This window comes from Rhodamnia argentea, chromosome 6, assembly GCF_020921035.1.
Source record: "Rhodamnia argentea isolate NSW1041297 chromosome 6, ASM2092103v1, whole genome shotgun sequence".
Classification (NCBI taxonomy): Eukaryota; Viridiplantae; Streptophyta; class Magnoliopsida; order Myrtales; family Myrtaceae; genus Rhodamnia; species Rhodamnia argentea.
The window spans coordinates 15788558-15807808 of record NC_063155.1 but is presented as its reverse complement, the minus strand read 5'-3'; the positions used below and the strand labels follow the sequence as shown (position 1 = coordinate 15807808).

Sequence of the window (19251 nt, the reverse complement as noted above, 5' to 3'; positions counted from 1 at the left end):
TCTCCCCATTTTCTTTTTCGTGCTCTCTCTCATCGGAGTAGTGAATGGCTTCCCGTTGCTGTTATTAACATTAGTCCGGGGTTTTGCTTTCTCGCTTGCATTTCCTGCGTTCGTGATTTGTCGCGTCGATCGAGGCTTCAAGCCTATCTGTTCCTTCTTCGCCCTTCTTGATCTCACCTCGGGGGTCGTTGTCATTGTCATTGCCGTAGGGGATGATGTTGCCGCTCTTGCTGCCTAGGTTCTCCATGCAGAGCTCCAAGCTCCATGGGCTGAGCTTGAGCAAGGAAGCTCTCGCCCGAGAGTGGACGTAAACGGGTGATTTTTGGTCGGGTTTGGTGGGTTCTCGGCGGTTGGTGGTCGAGACGGCGTGCAAGAAGCTCCAACCACCACGACCTAGACCCATGTTGGGATTTGATGACGATGAAGAGAGGGATTACGATGTCGATGACAGTGAAGAGCACTTGGGGAGCTCAAATCAAGAAGAGAGGGAGTGAAGCTATGGTGGTTGGCAATGGTTTTGGGGGAGGCCGGCTTGAGCCTCGGGGTGGCCATTGGGTCACCTACAAGGTGGGTGTCTAACTAAAAACTGAACCGAACTAAACCGAACCGAGTTTTTCAGTTCGGTTCAATTCAATTCAAGACAAATTTTGGTTCGGTTTAAGTATATTGACTAATGGTTCGGTTCGGTTCGGTTTTTTAAAAAATCGAACCGAACCGAACCGAACCATTGACACCCCTAATGAGTATGACAACCTAATTTTCCTAGTCATATATAATCGGCAATAAGCCTAATAAAGGCGAGATAATAGTTTGGAATGCAGGTTTGAGTAGCTTCCGGACAATAGCAAATTATTCAATTTTGGGTCCTTTATTTTTTTTCTTCTAGTGAAATTGAGCATCTAAACTATATATTTCTTTGTTTGAATTGGTCTTTTATATCAAAGTCATCATAGACCATGTCCTTGATTAGCAAGACCGATCATAGTAAGGGTGCATTCTTTTTACTGAAAGCTTCATGATAAAGGAAAATATTTTTTGGAAATCGATTTTAAGGGAAATGGTTGATTTTCATGCATTTGGTGGTTTAGAAAAAGTAATATCCTTCTTGCCCGGAGAGGAAGTCATTTTCCTTCTATCTAAGCTCGTTGTTTTTGGTCCATGGAAAATGTTTTCATTAGATCAATTACTTTTTCATATCTAAACACTAGAAAGTCAGAAAATGATTTCCTAGTAACAATTTTCTTTCAAACAAACAGACCAAGCCGTCAAACTTAGTGAATTTTCAGGCAATTGAGAAACTACTTAACCATTCGATTAATTGGTCACATGTCGGTGGGATATATTACATTCTTGAACAAACGGACCAAGCCCTTCCACAAAATTACTGTACTCCCTTATTAATCCTTGATGAAAGGCAAGGAATTTTCACCGACCAAAAGAAAAAAAAAAAGAATTACCAACTTAATTATTAATTTGACATGTCTACTTGTTTCCTAATTTATGCCTTTATAAAAAAGAACTACTAGTGTGTAACGGAACTTACCAACATTGGAAGATATCATAAAAGAAGGAAGCCGCTAGCCTGACAGTCCGACAAGACTGTCATTATTTCTAACTCCACGATATTTCAATTAATGAATGCTTTATGCAAAACACGCGGTAATGGTGTGTGGATCTATGGTCAGAAATAATTGAAACTACCGTCAGACATCAGGAAAGCATTCTCCATAAAAAAAACTACTTAATTGATCACATGTTAGAGGCTATATATTCACCGATGTTGCTTTGAAGATACCATGAAAATTTCCAAATTTTATGACTTAATCATCTACTTGATCAGTAAGCCGTCAACTTACTTGGATTCTACTAATAGTTATGAAAGCATACCAGGTACGTTTATTTCGTAAAAAATCAACTACTTAAAAATGTTGTTCTAAAATTAATGTCAGTCTTGTGGAGCCACTCCTTGATCGATTCTAAGCACATCTCGCTTGAAATCCTTGAACACAATAGCCGTGTTAAAGCTTTTCCGTGCATGATCAATTCCTTTTGAGTTTGCAATCTCAATCTCGCTTGGCGTCACCACGAAAGTGTCGGGAAAATGTTAGATAACATATAAAAATAACAATCATATGAAATATTTTGAAAAACACGAGAAAAGTAAGAACAATTATCCGAGATGTGCAAGCACTGTTATTAAAGATTATTCCGTCCCTAGGAGTACGAAACTCGGTGCGTAAGACTTCTAGTGGCTATTCTCTCAAGATACAATAGACATTCTTTTGTATTCCGCATTGAATATTAGAATGAACATGAACAACGTATAGCCTAGCAAGGAAAAGTATAAGAAAGAAAATGAAATTCTCTTAGTAATTTCATGTATATTAAGATTCTCTTGAAGTTCAAATAGAGCCCTTGAGAAACCGTTATAGAGATGTTGTATAATATTGAATGATTTATGAAGAAATAAATCGCACGTTACAAAGCATTAGATGACTGTTAGAAAGTCGTTAGAGAACCATTATATGACCGTTGTAAAGCTGTTATAAACGACCATCATAAAACCGTTACAAAACAAAAACTTACATGCAATTATAATTATTATCAAATCTTTTAGAAATACTTTAAAATTGGTGAAGTATCCAACAAAAGGAAGGAGCCTCTATCGGCTCCGCCGGGCAGCTGAAAGTTGAAACGATGAAAGCTGAAGACTTGTGAGGAACCCCTTAAAAGCCGAGCTCTTTCCGAGGTTGATCCGGTCTACCGAACCGGAGGTTGCCCCCGGAGACCATTTGATCCATTCACTAAGTTTCCGAAAGTCCATGTTAATCTTATTCCTCCTATCTCTTTCCTATCGCTCCTCTTTGATCTGATTCGGGTCATACACCGATCTCCTCGAACCCCCCTCAGGTCCGGACCCCGTCCATCGACTCGACGTAGAACTCCACGTCCTACCGTCTTCGATTACCCAAAGATAATATGTTTGGGAAGACGGAAATGCCATAGGGTTATTATCGCCAGCCAATTCCTATGTTAATTGGACTCACATTTTTGAATTTTTTTTTTGTGTCGAACACATGTCAGACTTGAACACGTGTCCGACACGTCCGGACACCTCCGGACTCTTCTTGGACATGCGACCAACAAGTGTCCGAGTTCGGACTTGCGATTAATTATACGGACTAGCGTGTTTGGCCTTAAAATATACAAAATGACCAATTTTGACATAATTTCTAACTCACATCCCTCTTGGTCGTGATTCACCTCTCTCCCTCTCCCTCTCGCGATTGAGTGCCGACCGGCCTCTTATTGGCCTCTTGCGACTTGCTGTCGTCGCCGGCTCCCATCTCAATTCCTGCTCCTATCGCCGGCTTCAGCTCGTCGCCTTGATCATCGGCCTCTGTTCGTGCCTCTCCGCTCGCCGCGCCGCCTCAAGGTATCACTCCTCTGCTTCCTCTCCTCTGCTTGCGCCTCTAGACCTGGTGGTTGAGGGTATAGTTGGCCGAGAGACTTAAGGGAAGGGAAGATGGTCAGCCTAGGGGCTTTAAAGGCATCGTGTATTACTCGTGTACATAACCATAGGTTATATAGTGAATTCGAGGTAAGAGGTGAGTCGGGTGAGAACTAGTGAGTTAAGTGGTTGAGAGGTGGAAGCCGACTAGGAACCCCGTAGTTGAGATGATGTAAGGCTTCAACTTGAGAATTGGTCCAGTTGATGTGAGTTGAATCTTGGGCATGAAAGTGGAAGTGACGATGTGAACTAAGGAAGAATTGGTTCTGGATAACCGGTTGGAGTCGTTCGAGTAGGCTTGGAACTATTAGACTTGTCTGAGTTGATATCACTCTCCCCCTCCTCTGCGAATCGCGTACGCCCATCACTCCTCTGCTCCCCCTCCTCTGTTCTATGCTTTTTTTATTCCACCGTTTCTTGAATTGCTTTTTATAACATACTCAGTTCCCTACACTTGAATAACTTTAGTGGTTTCCTCAAACGTTCTTGTGCCGCATGTGGCAATTTTACCGAGATTTGATTCCGCTTGATTTTCTCGTTGCGTAGCTTGGTAGTTGGTACTATAATTCTTCATTGTTTGTGCAACACAGTTTACTTCGGATTACTAGTATTTTGCTTTAGAAAAATGGATGCTAGATAGAACTTGTATGTTGAAATTTATAGCCATTGTAATTGCTTTTTTGTAGAGTGATATCAACTTATCAAGCATGGACATCAGTAGCAATGAAGATTAAAATAAACCACTGTGAAGGTATATTACTAAGTTAGCTAATCATGGAGATGCGGGGGGGAATTGTTCTTGGAAATGCAATTTTTGTGAAAAAGATTTTAAGCATTCTTACACTAGAATTATGGCTCATTTGTTGATGATAAATGGAATACGGATTGCAAAATACAGACAAGTAGAAAAACAAGATCTTTTGGAGATGGAAAGATTAGATAGGGAAGGTCAATGAGAGATTATAGAGTAATGCTCCCAGAAATGTGCCTTTGCCACCTTCTAGTTGTATTAGTGTGCAAATGGATTCATCCTTTGACTCTAAGAAAAGGAAAATGGGAAGTGGGAGCGGGAGCGGGAGTGGGAGTAGAGGACCAATTGAGAAAGCATTCAATATGTCTCAACGGGAACATTTAGATCATTTGATTGCTAGGATGTTCTATTCGGCGGGCTTGCTGTTTAACCTAACAAATAACTCTTACTTTCATAAAGCTTTCACTTATGCCGCTAATCACAACATTGCGGGATATGTACTACTGAAATTTAATTTGTTGAGGACTACTTTATTGCAAAAAGATAAGACAAATATTGAGAGCTTGTGTGCACCTATTAAAACAATGTGGAAGGATAAAGGTGTAAGTATCGTGAGTGATGGATGGAGTGACTCACAAAGGAGGCCACTTATTAACTTTATGGCGGTGTGGGATGGAAATCCTATGTTTATAAAATCGGTTGATTGTTTGAATGAAAGGAAGGACATGCATTTCATTTTCAACTTATTGAAACAAGTAATCATTGAAGTTGGACATGAGAATGTGGTCCAAGTTATTATAGACAATGCTTCAAATTGTAAGGGCGCGAGACAGTTCATTGAACAAGAATTTCCATCCATTGTTTGGACGACTTGTGTGGTGCACATGCTTAATCTAGCTTTGAAGAACATTTGTGCCGCAAAGAATGTGGAGGCCAATGAAGTAGCATACAAGGAATGTAATTGGATTTCAAAGATTGTTGATGATGTTATGCAAATCAAAACTTTCATCATGAACCATTCGATGAGATTAGCAATATACAACGAGTTTATTCACTTAAAGTTACTTTCCGTGGCGGATGCCCGTTTTGCATCGATGATTGTGATGCTTAAGAGATTTAAGTTGACAAAAAAATGGTCTTCAAAGCATGGTTATTTGTGAGAAATGGAGTACTTATCGAGATGGTAATCAAAGGAGGGCTAGGTTTGTCAAGGAAAAAGTATTGGATGACCTTTGGTGGGATTCAATAGATTACATACTTTCCTTCAAGGCTCCTATTTACAACATGCTTAAAGTTTGTGACATTGACAAGCCTCGTCTTCACTAGGGTTATGACATGTGGGATTTGATGATTGAAAAAGTGAAGAAAGTTATATATATGCAAGAAGTGAAAAGACTAGATGAGGAGTCTACGTTTTATGAGGTGGTTCATACAATTCTTGTGTATCGTTGGACTAGGAACAACACTTCACTTCATTGCTTGGCACATGCCTTGAATCCTAAGTAAGTTCTAAACTTATATTATATTGGTTATTCTTTCTTTGACATATTGATATAATGCTCCTTTTACTTTTTTATGTTTTGTTAAATAAGGTACTATAGTAATTAATGGTTCAATAAAGATTCTACTCGAGTTTCTCTACACATGATTATGAGATCAATAAAGAAAGAAAGAAATGTATTAGGAAATACTTTCCTAATGAGGATGAGCTCTACAAGGTGAGTATGGAGTATGCAGATTTTGCGTGTAATAGTGGGCGTTGTCAAGACCCTCATTCCATTTGATATAGGTATTTTATAGACCCTAAGATATGATGGGTTGAATATGGTGTATGTGCACCCATGCTTCAAAAATAACCTTCAAGCTTCTTGCACAACGTTCTTCTTCATCTTGTGCTAAGAGGAACAGGAGTACCTACTCCTTTGCGCAATCAGCGAGAAGACATAGGATGACTCCAAGACGTGCGGAAGATTTGGTTTTCATTCATAACAACATTTGTCTTCTATCAAGAAAAGACCCACAATATTTAGAAGGAGAGACCAAGATGTGGGATATTGGCGGAGATGCATTTGACACGTTTCGAGATGTTGGGGTGCTTGAAGTTACAAGTCTTTCACTTAATGAGCCCGATATATAGTCCGTTCTTTTATTAGGAGAGCGGATAATGTAGATCCATGACTTCTTGTTATTTTTTATGGTGAAATGGGATTTGTTTTTTGTTTTCCACCTATGGTTAAATGTTAAATTTAAGGTGGAATGTGGATTGCTTTTTTTTTTTTCCCTCTAAGTTTTATGGATTATTGGAATGAAATGTAGTTGAATTCTTCATATGATATATTTCTTGATAGCAAGGTATGGTTTTGCTTTGCCTACACATGACATATTTTGTGAGACCTTTCTAAGGAGGATATTAATAATAGTTTTGGTATCATGATGTATTATTGTTGAAATTATAAAAATAATAATTTGTTATGTATATATAAAAATATACATATAATATATAACGTGTCCCAGCATGTCGAAATTTTCTATTTTTTGAGAATCACGTGTCGGCGTATCATGTCGTGTCTTCGTGTCCGTGTAACATAGGCCAATTCCGCTTCATGCGCCTTGTCATTTCCTCGTTAGAGATTTCCCGTTGTCCGATCTCGAGTGTCATCTCGGACATGAATGACTTTACACTGTCATCTTTGGATTCGGTTTTACGCCTTTCTTCTTCTTCTTCTCCATCCATATCGAATGAGCAAGCCCCGTCCTTCACAGCTTTAGAGCTAACATGAGGTGCTACATCCGGTTATTCTTTTCCGACAATGACTGTCCCCGCAAGCAGCATAGAGAAACTCTCGTTTAGGGTCGTTGGGCTTCTGCAGATTCTCGAAACCAAGTGACACAATAAAAACCATGTTCTCTTTGACGGTTGTTTCACTTTCGGCATTAATGTTCAACCATGACTCACCAAATTCAATACCAACTCCCGTCCCAGCAGACTTTTGTCAAGTTTGGTCCTAGTTCGGGAGCATCCTTCTCCGCGATTGAAAAGGCTGCATGATAGGCTGGATTCAGCAACTTCCCAGGCTTCAACATGGTCATTGCTACTTCATGTGCCTTAAGAAGAACTTCATATGCTTTACTTTGCGGGGGATTGGCCCCAATCAAGAATGTCCTTGCAACATTGGAGCAATAACCATCGTAACGAGATCCAACGGCACATTTAATTGCACTTTCAAAATTTATAATACCGGAATTCACCATACCCGGCTGTGTAGGCCTGGGGTCAAACTCTCTTCCACTCTGGAAAACCGGAGAATAGCAGCAAATCGATGTTTCTGCCTTCAGCTTTACTTTAACTCTAGAGATGGTTCCAATGTGGCTTCCCTAGTTCCATCCGTCAATGATGAATGATCCATTTAGTTCTCCTCATCAGCGACATTCGCAAGTTTTGGAACCACATAATTCTTAAGCACATTAGCCGTCGAATGCGTAGCTTTTCTCACATTCAGAATCTAAGTTTCGTCTTTGATAGCAAACAAGTCGATCGGTGTCACGCCCCGACTCTCGAGCCCGCGACATCCCTACCAAATCGCCACGAGGTCACGAAGGATAACGTCTTAGGCGCGTTATCGACCTTTCAACTATATACGATGCGGAAACGGTTTACTCCTAGACAACATATAAACAAATAGGGATAGCATAGCGGGAGATACATATCAAGGCAAATAATCAAAGATAGCATACGTAGTTACAAGACAAGAGATGAGTCTTAACCCTACTGAGTTATAGAAATATATACAACCCCATACTTGGGGGCAGCTCACTAAGACCTCAAAAGGTTACTAGGTCAGATAAGGTTAACTTCTCATCTACTCCAAAAGACTATCCTCATAACCTGGTCTTGGTATCCGCAAAGCTCCATCACTTAGGACCCGAAAGTGGTTCCCACAACGGGGTGAGATATAAATCTCGGTGAATCAAGCCTAAGCTCGGTTAGGACACCGATTCGCCTAAAACATCCTAAACACGAGGATTATAAAAACCATGATATAAACAAATCACATGGCAATAACCATCCACGTGTATACTTACCAGCCTTGAGCCATACATAATGCAATGATTGACTCAACTCAACAATCACATCGGACGACCAACTGAATACGCATCATACTCACAAGTATGCACTGGACACCACACAAGTCCATTTATTAACGATGATCGCGCTCTTGGCGCCACAATGATGAGGATCCACGCGATCGGCGTGATCGACTCTCACAATTAATGCGATCCCGCATTCTTCCGGTAGGACCGGGCTACGTTCCTTTTCCCTCTCGGCAACGGCTACTACAAGTAGTGTATCTAGTGCACCTTGCACGGCACGGCAAGTAGGCATCCCTATACGGGGCTTCGGTCCATCACAAGTCGTGACCGGCATCCGATAATCCCTTAAAACCGTACGTACCATACGGGGCATGAATTATCGTGCTTACGGCAAGTCGTGTGGTTCCATAAAAATGGTACGGTGTGTACTATGTGTACAGTACGAACTTGCCAGGAAAAACCCATCATCGTTCCTTCATATGACCATATAGCACACCCGACACATCAATCAATTTATTCTCTTTGATTTAGGCCGGATGCTCACACAAACGTGCTCAAAGACTCGGCCCAAGGCCATTTTCATGCTAAAATGTGTCTTTGATATTGCACACGGTCATATGCATATGCGGACTACCAAATAGACACCGCAAGGACACACAAGACAATTAACTCCCAAATAAACACTAATTCACTCAACGAGCATTCAGGGTACTCAAATCAACATTTCAACGCGGTGATCCGCCCAAACAAAAGTCATCAATTCAACACGAATAAACCAATTCGGTTAGGCCATATAAAGGCTCAATTTCGTGCCAAGGTCATTGATTAGCCAATTCGATTTATAATCGCCAATCGATCGCTCATCCTTAACCTATCGCTCGCTCGCGATCAAATCACAATATACAGTCAAATTCATCTAAAAATAATTAGTCACAGATAATTTTAATTTAATCGATTATGGCCATTTACCCTAAACTGGGTTTCTAACTAATCCGACTATAATCAAATTTACCTAAATTCCTTATCGACTAGCTAATTAATCCTAGGCGCAATTAGCGCCCTAACCAAGGATTAGGGTCAACTCACCAAAAACGGTGGTCGAGCACGATTTTCAAGGCCGGGGCCGAAAATCACTTTTCACGCCGGAAAACACTGTTCATCGGCGGCACTATTTCGGCAACATCGTTCACGGCCGAAACGGTGACGAGTTCGGCGGTGAAATCGCTGCAAATGGCAGCAGCTCGGCGATTGGGGGCCCGGCAAGCGACGGAAGCTGAAAAACGGAACCAACAAAGGTAAAAACAGGGGAAACCGGGCTGAGTTGGGGGAAAAATTGATCTCACGGGCTGATGCCAGGCTGGGGAAGGCTGGGAGACTCACCTACAGGTCGAGGACGACCTTCGGGACCAGCTGGGGGCGGTGGACGACGGCCGGAAGTGGCGGAACAGCGGCTGTACGGAACCGCGCAGAAAACAGGGGAAAAACGGGCAGAACGGGGGAGGTCCGATCGGGCTCAAATCGGGCTCCACAAGCGGCGGTCGGCCACCATAAGCTTCGAGGGACGAGATGGGACTCTAAGGAGGTCGTCGGTAGTGGTGGTGAGCGGCGGCGGAAACGGCTGGAACAGTAGCAAAAATAGCAAAACTCGAAAACGGGGGTTGTCGGTTTCCAGGGCGGTTCGCGGCAGTTCCGGTGGACAACGAGCGGCGGGGTTGGGTCGGGATGGTGGTGAGGAGGCTGGTGGACGTTGCTGAGGTGGTGGTTGGCTTCGACGGTGTCGTGAACGACCGGAGGAGGAGTTGGAAGTCTCGATTTCAGGGGCGCCGAAACAGAGCAGTCCGATGCCGGGGCTATTCTGGGCTTCCCGGCGGCGAACGGCGGCGGGGATGACGGTGGCGACGGCGAGGAGAGGTGGATGAGGAGTAGGGTGGTGGATGGAGGTGGTGGTGGCGCAAAACAGCCCAGGGAGGAGGAGTTGTGCACGATGGGGGTTGCTCGTGCGAAAGGGAAGGGGGTCTGTAGATCAATGAGAGAGAGAGAGAGAGAGAGAGAGAAAGAGAGAAGTCACGTGGCTTTGACTGGTGGGGGTTGCATTGACCAAAAGTGGGGCCCACCCATCTCTTAAAAAATAACGATTTTTGTCCCATACGCATAATATCCAAGGGCGGTTCCGTAATTTGACAATTCGGGACTGATCGGATTTTTGGCTCAATCGATTGGGAATAAAATTTGGATTTTCACGGGCTAGGTTCGGTCCAAAAAAGTTTAGGCACGAGGACTAAAAATCCTAAGTCGCGGTGACCACGATTTCGAGACCCAATCGAAATTGAACGATATTTCAGGACTCGTCTAAAAATCGTCACTTATATCCTTGCGATCCAAAAATTTGCACGGACTAAAATTCAATTTCTTCCTTTTTATTGAATTCGGGTAAATTTACATAGTCCAAATTTCCCGGGCGTCACAACTCTCCCCACCTTAGGAAATTTCGTCCCCAAAATTACGATCGATTTACGATTCTTCAAAAAGATACGAGGAGCTAGTCTTCATAATTTCTTCGTTCTCCCATGTAGCTCCTTCCGTTCCATGATGTTGCCAAACCACCTTGACTAACTTAATTGTCTTGCTCCGGAGCACTTGCTCTTTCCTATCCACGATCCCGACTTGCCGTTCCACGTACGCAGCTCGCTCATCTAGCTCAATTTCTTCATAACTCGGGACATGAGCGGGGTCCGGTTCGTACTTTCTTAACATCGACACGTGGAATACATTATGTACTTGAGCCGGTCTTGGCGGCAACGCAAGACGATATGCCAGATTTCCTATCCGCTCCAAAATCTCAAAAGGCCCGACATACCTAGGGCTCAACTTTCTTTTCTTGCCAAAACGAGATGTCCCTCTCATAGGCGACACCTTCGGGAAAACATGATCGCCCACTTGGAATTCTAGAGGTCTCGGCTTCCTATCTGCATAGCTCTTCCGGCGACTCTGAGCGGTTCTCAGCCTATCTCTGATAACTTTGACCGCTTCCATAGATTGTTCCACCAACTTAGGACCGGTGATTTTCCTTTCACCTACCTCGTCCCAACAAACTGGCGTTCGGCACGCTCTACCATACAACGCTTCAAATGGTGCCATCTTGATACTCTGTTGAAAGCTGTTGTTGTAGGCGAACTCAACCAAATGCAACCGCTCTTCCCAACCGCCTTTGAAATCTAAAACACATGCTCTCAACATATCCTCCAGTGTCAGTATCGTTCTTTCGGGCCGACCATCTGTCTGCGGATGATAAGCCATACTGAACTGCAGTTTCGTTCCTAAAGCGGTTTGCAGACTCTTTCAAAACGTGGTAGTAAACTTAGGGTCACGATCCGAGGTGATCGTCACCGGCACTCCATGCGATCTCACAATATGCCTCACATAAAGCTCTGCATATCTATCTAAAGCGAAGTCTTTTCTTGCTGGGATGAAGTGTGCCGACTTCGTCAATCTGTCTACCACAACCCAGATTGAATCATGTCCTCTTTGACTTCTTGGTAATCCTATCACGAAGTCCATCGTGATATGCTCCCATTTCCACTCCGGAATCTCCAAAGGCTGCAGTAAACCTACGGGTTTACAGTGCTGCGCCTTGACATTGTTGACAGGTCAAACACTTAGCCACATGCTTGGCTATATCCGCTTTCATACCGTTCCACCAGTAGTGTTGCTTCAAATTCTGATACATCTTCGTACTACCCGGATGGATACTATAATTGCTACGATGTGCCTCCGATAAGATATCCTCCCTTAAAATTTCATCGATCGGCACAACTAGACGTCCTCTAAACTTCAGTATCCCATCCTCGGCCACTTGAAAGTCAACCTTTCGCTTAGCCGAGTCCTCTTGAAGGATCTTCTGAATAGTAGGGTCCATCGACTGCAGGGTCTTTATTCTAGTCTGCACTTCTGGCTCAATTCTTAATGTAGCTACCGGACTCGACAGGCGACTCACTTCCAATTTGAAGTCCGAGTCTCTTACTTGCTCAAGCAAACGCCATTCATGTACACATAATTGAGCAATCACCGATTTTCTACTCGGGGCATCCGCAACCTTATTCGCCTTGCCCGGATGATATAGGATCTCACAATCATAATCCTTGAGCAGCTCCATCCATCGACGCTGCCTCATGTTCAACTCTTTTTGAGAGAACAAGTACTTCAAGCTCTGATGATCGGTATACACTTGAAAATTTTCTCTGATCAAATAATGCCTCAAAATCTTCAAGGCGAACACGACCGCAGCCAATTCCAGGTCGTGCGTCGGATAGTTCAACTCGTGGGGTCTCAACGGGTGAGACGCATACGCTACTACCCTTCCATGTTGCATCGGCACGCAATCCCGACCTCTGAGAGACGCGTCACCGTAGATCTCGAAACCTCCCGAGCCGGACGGAATCGTCAACACCGGAGCCGTAGTTAGCTTATGCTTAAGCTCTTGAAAACTACGCTCACTCTTGTCTGTCCATTTAAACTTCATATCCTTCTTCGATAGCTTAGTTAAAGGTGATGCTATAGCTGAAAATCTTTCCACGAAACGTCTATAATAGCCTGCCAAACCCAAGAAGCTTCTGATCTCCGTCACTGTCTTCGGTCTTGGCCAATCCATAACCGCCTCGATTTTCGATGGATCTACTTCAATTCCTTCTCCAGAGACTACGTGGCCTAGGAACGCCACCCGAGCTAACCAAAACTCGCACTTGCTAAACTTCGCATAAAGGCGATGTACCCTCAGAGTTTCCAAAACTACCCTCGGATGTTGCTCGTGCTCTTCTAGGCTCTTCGAGTACACTAGAATGTCGTCTATAAATACGATCACAAAGAGATCTAAGAACTCTTTGAACACCCCATTCATCAGATTCATATAAGCGACGGGAGCATTTGTCGGGCCAAACGGCATTACCGTGAACTCATAATGTCCATAGCGCGTCCCGAATGCCGTCTTCGGTATATCTTCTTTCCCGATCCTCAACCGATGGTAGCCCGTCCGTAGGTCAATCTTAGAAAACACCGATGCTCCTTGCAACTAATCGAACAGATCATCAATCCTAGGCAGTGGGTACTTATTCTTGATCGTCACTTGATTCAACCGCCCGTAGTCTATACACAACCTCATAGAACCATCCTTTTTCTTAACAAACAATACCGGTGCTCCCCATGGCAACGCACTGGGGCGGATAAATCCTTTATCCAACGGTTCTTGCATTTGTACCTTCAGTTCCTTCAATTCTGACAACGCCATCCTATATGGCGCTTTAGAGATCGGCTCCGTCCCAGGAGCTAACTCTATTACAAATTCTATCGCCCTTTCCGGCGGTAAACCGAGCAGTTCTCGAGGAAAGGCATTCAGAAACTCGCGAACTACTGCGATGTTCTCAATCTTCGGTTCCTCCACCGATACATCCAATACGATCGCCAAATACCCTTGGCATCCACTTTCCAATAGACGCGTCGCTTCCAACGACGAAATCAACGAGGTTGAGGTTCCACCTCGACTCCCAACAAATTCAAAGCCCATTCCATCCAACGGGTTAAACTGGATGGCCTTACGATAACAATCCACTACTGCCTTTTGTTTCATCAACCAATCCATCCCCACAATCGGATCAAAGTCATACATTTCCAGCACAATCAAGTCTATTCTACCCTCATGTCCATCTATAACTAGCCTACGGTTAGGACATCCATTAGCGACCACTACGCTATCCTTTAAAGGTGTAGAAATCTTAAAAACAACATCCAATGGTACTACACTCAAATCAGCCATTTTAACAAATCTATCAAGAACAAAGGAATGCGTAGCACCCGGATCAAACAAAGCATAGGCGACTTGATTATGCAAGATGACCGTACCAGTAACGGTCGGTGAATCCTTTGCCTCCTCACGGGTGACCGCAAACACCCTTCCTTGAGCCCGTGGACGATTCTGGAAGTTTTGTGGCGCAGCTCCCCTTAGTGGTCCTCTCGGTTGTGGCGCCCGCCTTCCTTGCTGCCTCTGCGGGCGGTCCTTCACCCGATGGCCCAGCTGGCCACATCCAAAGCGAGCTCCATTCCTATACGGGCACGGACCAAGTCCATGTCTTTGGTGATACAGATTGCACACCTCACTGCGGCGGAAAACAGGCTTATTAATCGCTCCTCTGCGATTAGGTGGGATGTGTTGTCTGCCCCCATACATAGCCTTCTTTCCTTGCCTCTTCTCAAATATGTTTGATGACGTAAACCGTGACCCGGATGCGGCGGTCCTCTCGGCCAAGTCCCGCTCCACTATCGGCGCCCTCTCATAAAGGTCATCATAATCTTGAAGGTTGAACGGCGCTAGTATACTCTTAATCTCGGGCTTCAATCCGTCCCCGAACCTTCTAACCCTATCCTCGGGGTCCTCAATCAATCTCGGGGCATACTTAGACAATTCCAAGAATATGGCTTCATATTGGTCGACAGTCATCCGATTCAGGCGGAGGTGGAAGAACTCGGCTATCTTCTGCTCTCTAGCTGTCCTCGAAAAATACTTATTATTAAAAGCCTCCACAAAGGTATCCCACACCGGAACCGTACCTTCTGGGAAAATTCTATCCTTGACAGCTCTCCACCAAGTAATGGCGTTACCCTTTAGTTGATAGACGGCCAGGACCACCTTATCCTCATTTGAACATCTAAGCAAGTTGAACACTTTCTCCAATCCTTCAATCCATTGGGTGGCAGCCTCGGGGTCTCCGCTTTTAGTGAACTGCGGTGGCTTCAACTTGAGAAACTGTTCCACCATCTTTTGAGCCTTACGATCCTCAACTACGGCTACGGGTGGCACATCCACCGGCGGAACCGCAGGTGGAACTACAGGTGGGGCTTCAACAGCGGCGGCGGCGGCGGTGTTTTGATTCCTTATCTGCTGCCCTATCAACTCCCCCATAGCTCCTAAAGCTTGCATAACCTCTGCCATAGTCGGCTCTTGCCGAGCGGGACCAGCTGCCGGTGGTGCAATAGGAGGTGCCGCTCCAACATCGGCAATCTCATCTACCAGCCTCACAGGCCTCCTTCGAGGTGCTTGAGGTGTTCTTCTACCGCGCCCGCTCATTATGCAGAAATGATGCGGAGTCCCGCTTACCCCAAAGCAAAACGCGGTCAGAAGGCGACCCCAAAAACTTAACACACAAATAACAATCACATGCATAGCGATAAAAGTCCTACTAACTATCCCATATCCCATCGCTCCTTATTACTCCAGGCCAATGACCGGATGGATCAGCCTGACCTTGCTCTGATACCACCTTGGGCGGGGATGTCACGCCCCGACTCTCGAGCCTGCGACATCCCTACCAAATCGCCACGAGGTCACGAAGGATAACGTCCCAGGCGCGTTATCGACCTTTCAACTATATACGCATGCGGAAACGATTTACTCCCGGACAACATATAAACAAATAGGGATAGCATAGCGGGAGATACATACCAATGCAAGTAATCAAAGATAGCATACGTAGTTACAAGACAAGAGATGAGTCTTAACCCTACTGAGCTACGAAAATATATACAACCCATACTTGGGGGCAGCTCACTAAGACCTCAAAAGGTTACTAGGTCAGATAAGGTTAACTTCTCTTCTACTCCAAAAGACTATCCTCATAACCTGGTCTTGGTATCCGCAAAGCTTCATCACTTGGGACTCGAAAGTGGTTCCCACAACGGGGTGAGATATAAATCTCAGTGAATCAAGCCTAAGCTCGGTTAGGACACTAATTTGCCTAAAACATCCTAAACACGAGGATTATAAAAACCACGATATAAACAAATCACATGGCAATAATCATCCACATGCATACTTACCACCCTTGAGCCATACATAATGCAATGATTGACTCAACTCAACAATCACATCGGACGACCAATCGAATACGCATCATACTCACAAGTATGCACTGGACACCACACAAGTCCATTTATTAACGATGATCGCGCTCTTGGCGCCACAATGATGAGGATCCACGCGATCGGCGTGATCGACTCTCACAATTAATGCGATCCCGCATTCTTCCGGCAGGACCGGGCTACGTTCCTTTTCCCTCTCGGCAACGGCTACTACAAGCGGTGTATCCAGTGCACCCTGCACGGCACGGCAAGTAGGCATCCCTATACGGGGCTTCGGTCCATCACAAGCTGTGACCGGCATCCGATAATCCCTTAAAACTGTACGTACCATACGGGGCATGAATTATCGTGCTTCTAGCAAGTCGTGTGGTTCCATAAAAATGGTACGGTGTGTACTATGTGTACAATACGAACTTGCCAGGAAAAACCCATCATCGTTCCTTCATATGACCATACAGCACACCCGACACATCAATCAATTTATTCTCTTTGATTTAGGCCGGATGCTCATACAAACATGCTCAAAGACTCGGCCCAAGGCCATTTTCATGCTAAAATGTGTCTTTGATCTTGCACACGGTCATATACATATGCAGACTACCAAATAGACACCGCAATGACACACGGGATAATTAACTCCCAAATAAACACTAATTCACTCAACGAGCATTCGGGGTACTCAAATCAACATTTCAACTCGGCGATCCACCCAAACAAAAGTCATCAATTCAACACGAATAAACCAATTCGGTTAGGCCATATAAAGGCTCAATTTCGTGCCAAGGTCATTGATTAGCCTATTTGATTTATAATCGCCAATCGATCGCTCGTCCTTAACCTATCGCTCGCTCGCGATCAAATCACAATATACAATCAAATTCATCTAAAAATAATTAGTCACAGATAATTTTAATTTAATCGATTATGGCCATTTACCCTAAACTGGGTTTCTAACTAATCCGACTATAATCAAATCTACCTAAATTCTTTACCGACTAGCTAACTAATCCTAGGCGCAATTAGCGCCCTAACCAAGGATTAAGGTCAACTCACCAAAAACGGTGGTCGAGCTCGGGTCGGGCACGATTTTCGAGGCCGGGGTCGAAAATCACTTTTCATGCCGGAAAGCACTGTTCACACCGAAAACACCGTTCACCGGCGGCACTGTTCCGGCGACACTGTTCACGGCCGAAACAATGACGAGTTCGGCGGTGAAATCGCTGCAAACGGCAGCATCTCAGCGATTGGGGGTTCGGCGAGCGACGGAAGCTGAAAAACAGAACCAACAGAGGTAAAAACAGGGAAAACCGGGCTGAGTTGGGGGAAAAATTGATCTCACGGGCTGAGGCCAGCCTGGGGAAGGCTGGGGGACTCACTTATAGGTCGAGGGCGACCTTCGGGACCAGCTGGGGGCGGCGGACGGCGGCCGGAAGCGGCGGAACAGCGGCTGTATAGAACCGCGCAGAAAACAGAGGAAAAACGGGCAGAACATGGGAGGTCCGATCGAGCTCAAATCGGGCTCCACAGGCGGCGGTCGGCCACCATAAGCTTCGAGGGACGAGATGGGACTCTAAGGAGGTCGTTGGTGGCGGTGGTGAGCGGCGGCGGAAACGGCCGGAACAGCAACAAAAATAGCAAAACCCGAAAACAGGGGTTGTCGGTTTCCAGGGCGGTTCGCGGCGGTTCCGGTGGACAACGAGCAGCGGGGTTGGGTCGGGATGGTGGTGAGGAGGCTGGTGGACGTTGCTGAGGTGGTGGTTGGCTTCGACGGTGTCGTGAACGACCGGAGGAGGAGCTGGAAGTCTCGATTTCGTGGGCGCCGAAACAGAGCAATCCGATGCCGGGGCTATTCTGGGCTTCCCGGCGGCGAACGGCGGCGGGGATGACGGCGGCGGCGGCGAGGAGAGGTGGACCGAGGAGTAGGGTGGTGGATGGAGGTGGTGGTGGCGCAAAACAGCCAAGGGAGGAGGAGTTGTGCACGGTGGGGGTTGCTCGTGCGAAAGGGAAGGGGGGCTGTAGATCAACGAGAGAGAGAGAGAGAGAGAAAGAGAGAAGTCACGTGGCTTTGACTGGTGGGGGCTGCATTGACCAAAAGTGGGGCCCACCCATCTCTTAAAAAATAATGGTTTTTGTCCCATACGCATAATATCCAAGGGCGGTTCCGTAATTTGACAATTCGGGACTGATCGGATTTTTGGCTCAATCGATTGGGAATAAAATTTGAATTTTCATGGGCTAGGTTCGGTCCGAAAAAGTTTAGGCTCGAGGACTAAAAATCCTAAGTCGCGGTGACCACGATTTCGAGACCCAATTGAAATCGAACGACATTTCGGGACTCGTCTAAAAATCGTCACTTACATCCTTGCAATCCAAAAATTTGCACCGACTAAAATTCAATTTCTTCCTTTTTATTGAATTCGGGCAAATTTACATAGTCCAAATTTCCCGGGCGTCACAGTCAGTCCCTTGCCCGACATCATTAAGCTGAAAACCAGCAGCCATCAGCTAAGCCCAGGTCTCTGAAAGTTTACCTTCTGGAGCTTCTCTTGCTACATACCCAAAAACCGGGACCTGTACACCACCGGCCTGAGAAAAAGAGTGGAAAACAGTGAAAATCCACTCTTTCACAAGTATCACAACATCTGCTCCTACAGCCTCCCTAGCAGATCTTTTAATGACTTTGGATGAAGAAGCATTCTTCTGGCTGCACTATCATGGAGCTGCTTTTCATTGAAATACACTACAGTCTCTAGGGATTCTCCCATCTCTGGATTTTTTACCCTTATAACCAGCCCGTCAAGAAAAAGAGGCAATCAATGCATCCTAGGACAGTGAGATACAAAAGCATCGCATGCTATATAGTTTCCTTAGCACTTTACTAAGGAGTTTGTCCTTGAGGTGATCTATCTAAGCCTGTTTAAGAACTTCATGCATCATAAAGTCTGATCTACTTTGCCTTGTGTTTGTTTCTCTGTTCCATTCTTCTCAAAAA

At 44.9% G+C, this 19251-nt stretch overlaps 1 pseudogene; it reads right to left on the bottom strand.

Annotated features, from left to right (window-relative positions):
• Positions 1-1945: 1945 nt before the first annotated feature.
• LOC115756181 lies at positions 1946-19024 on the bottom strand (annotated as a pseudogene).
• Positions 19025-19251: the final 227 nt, after the last annotated feature.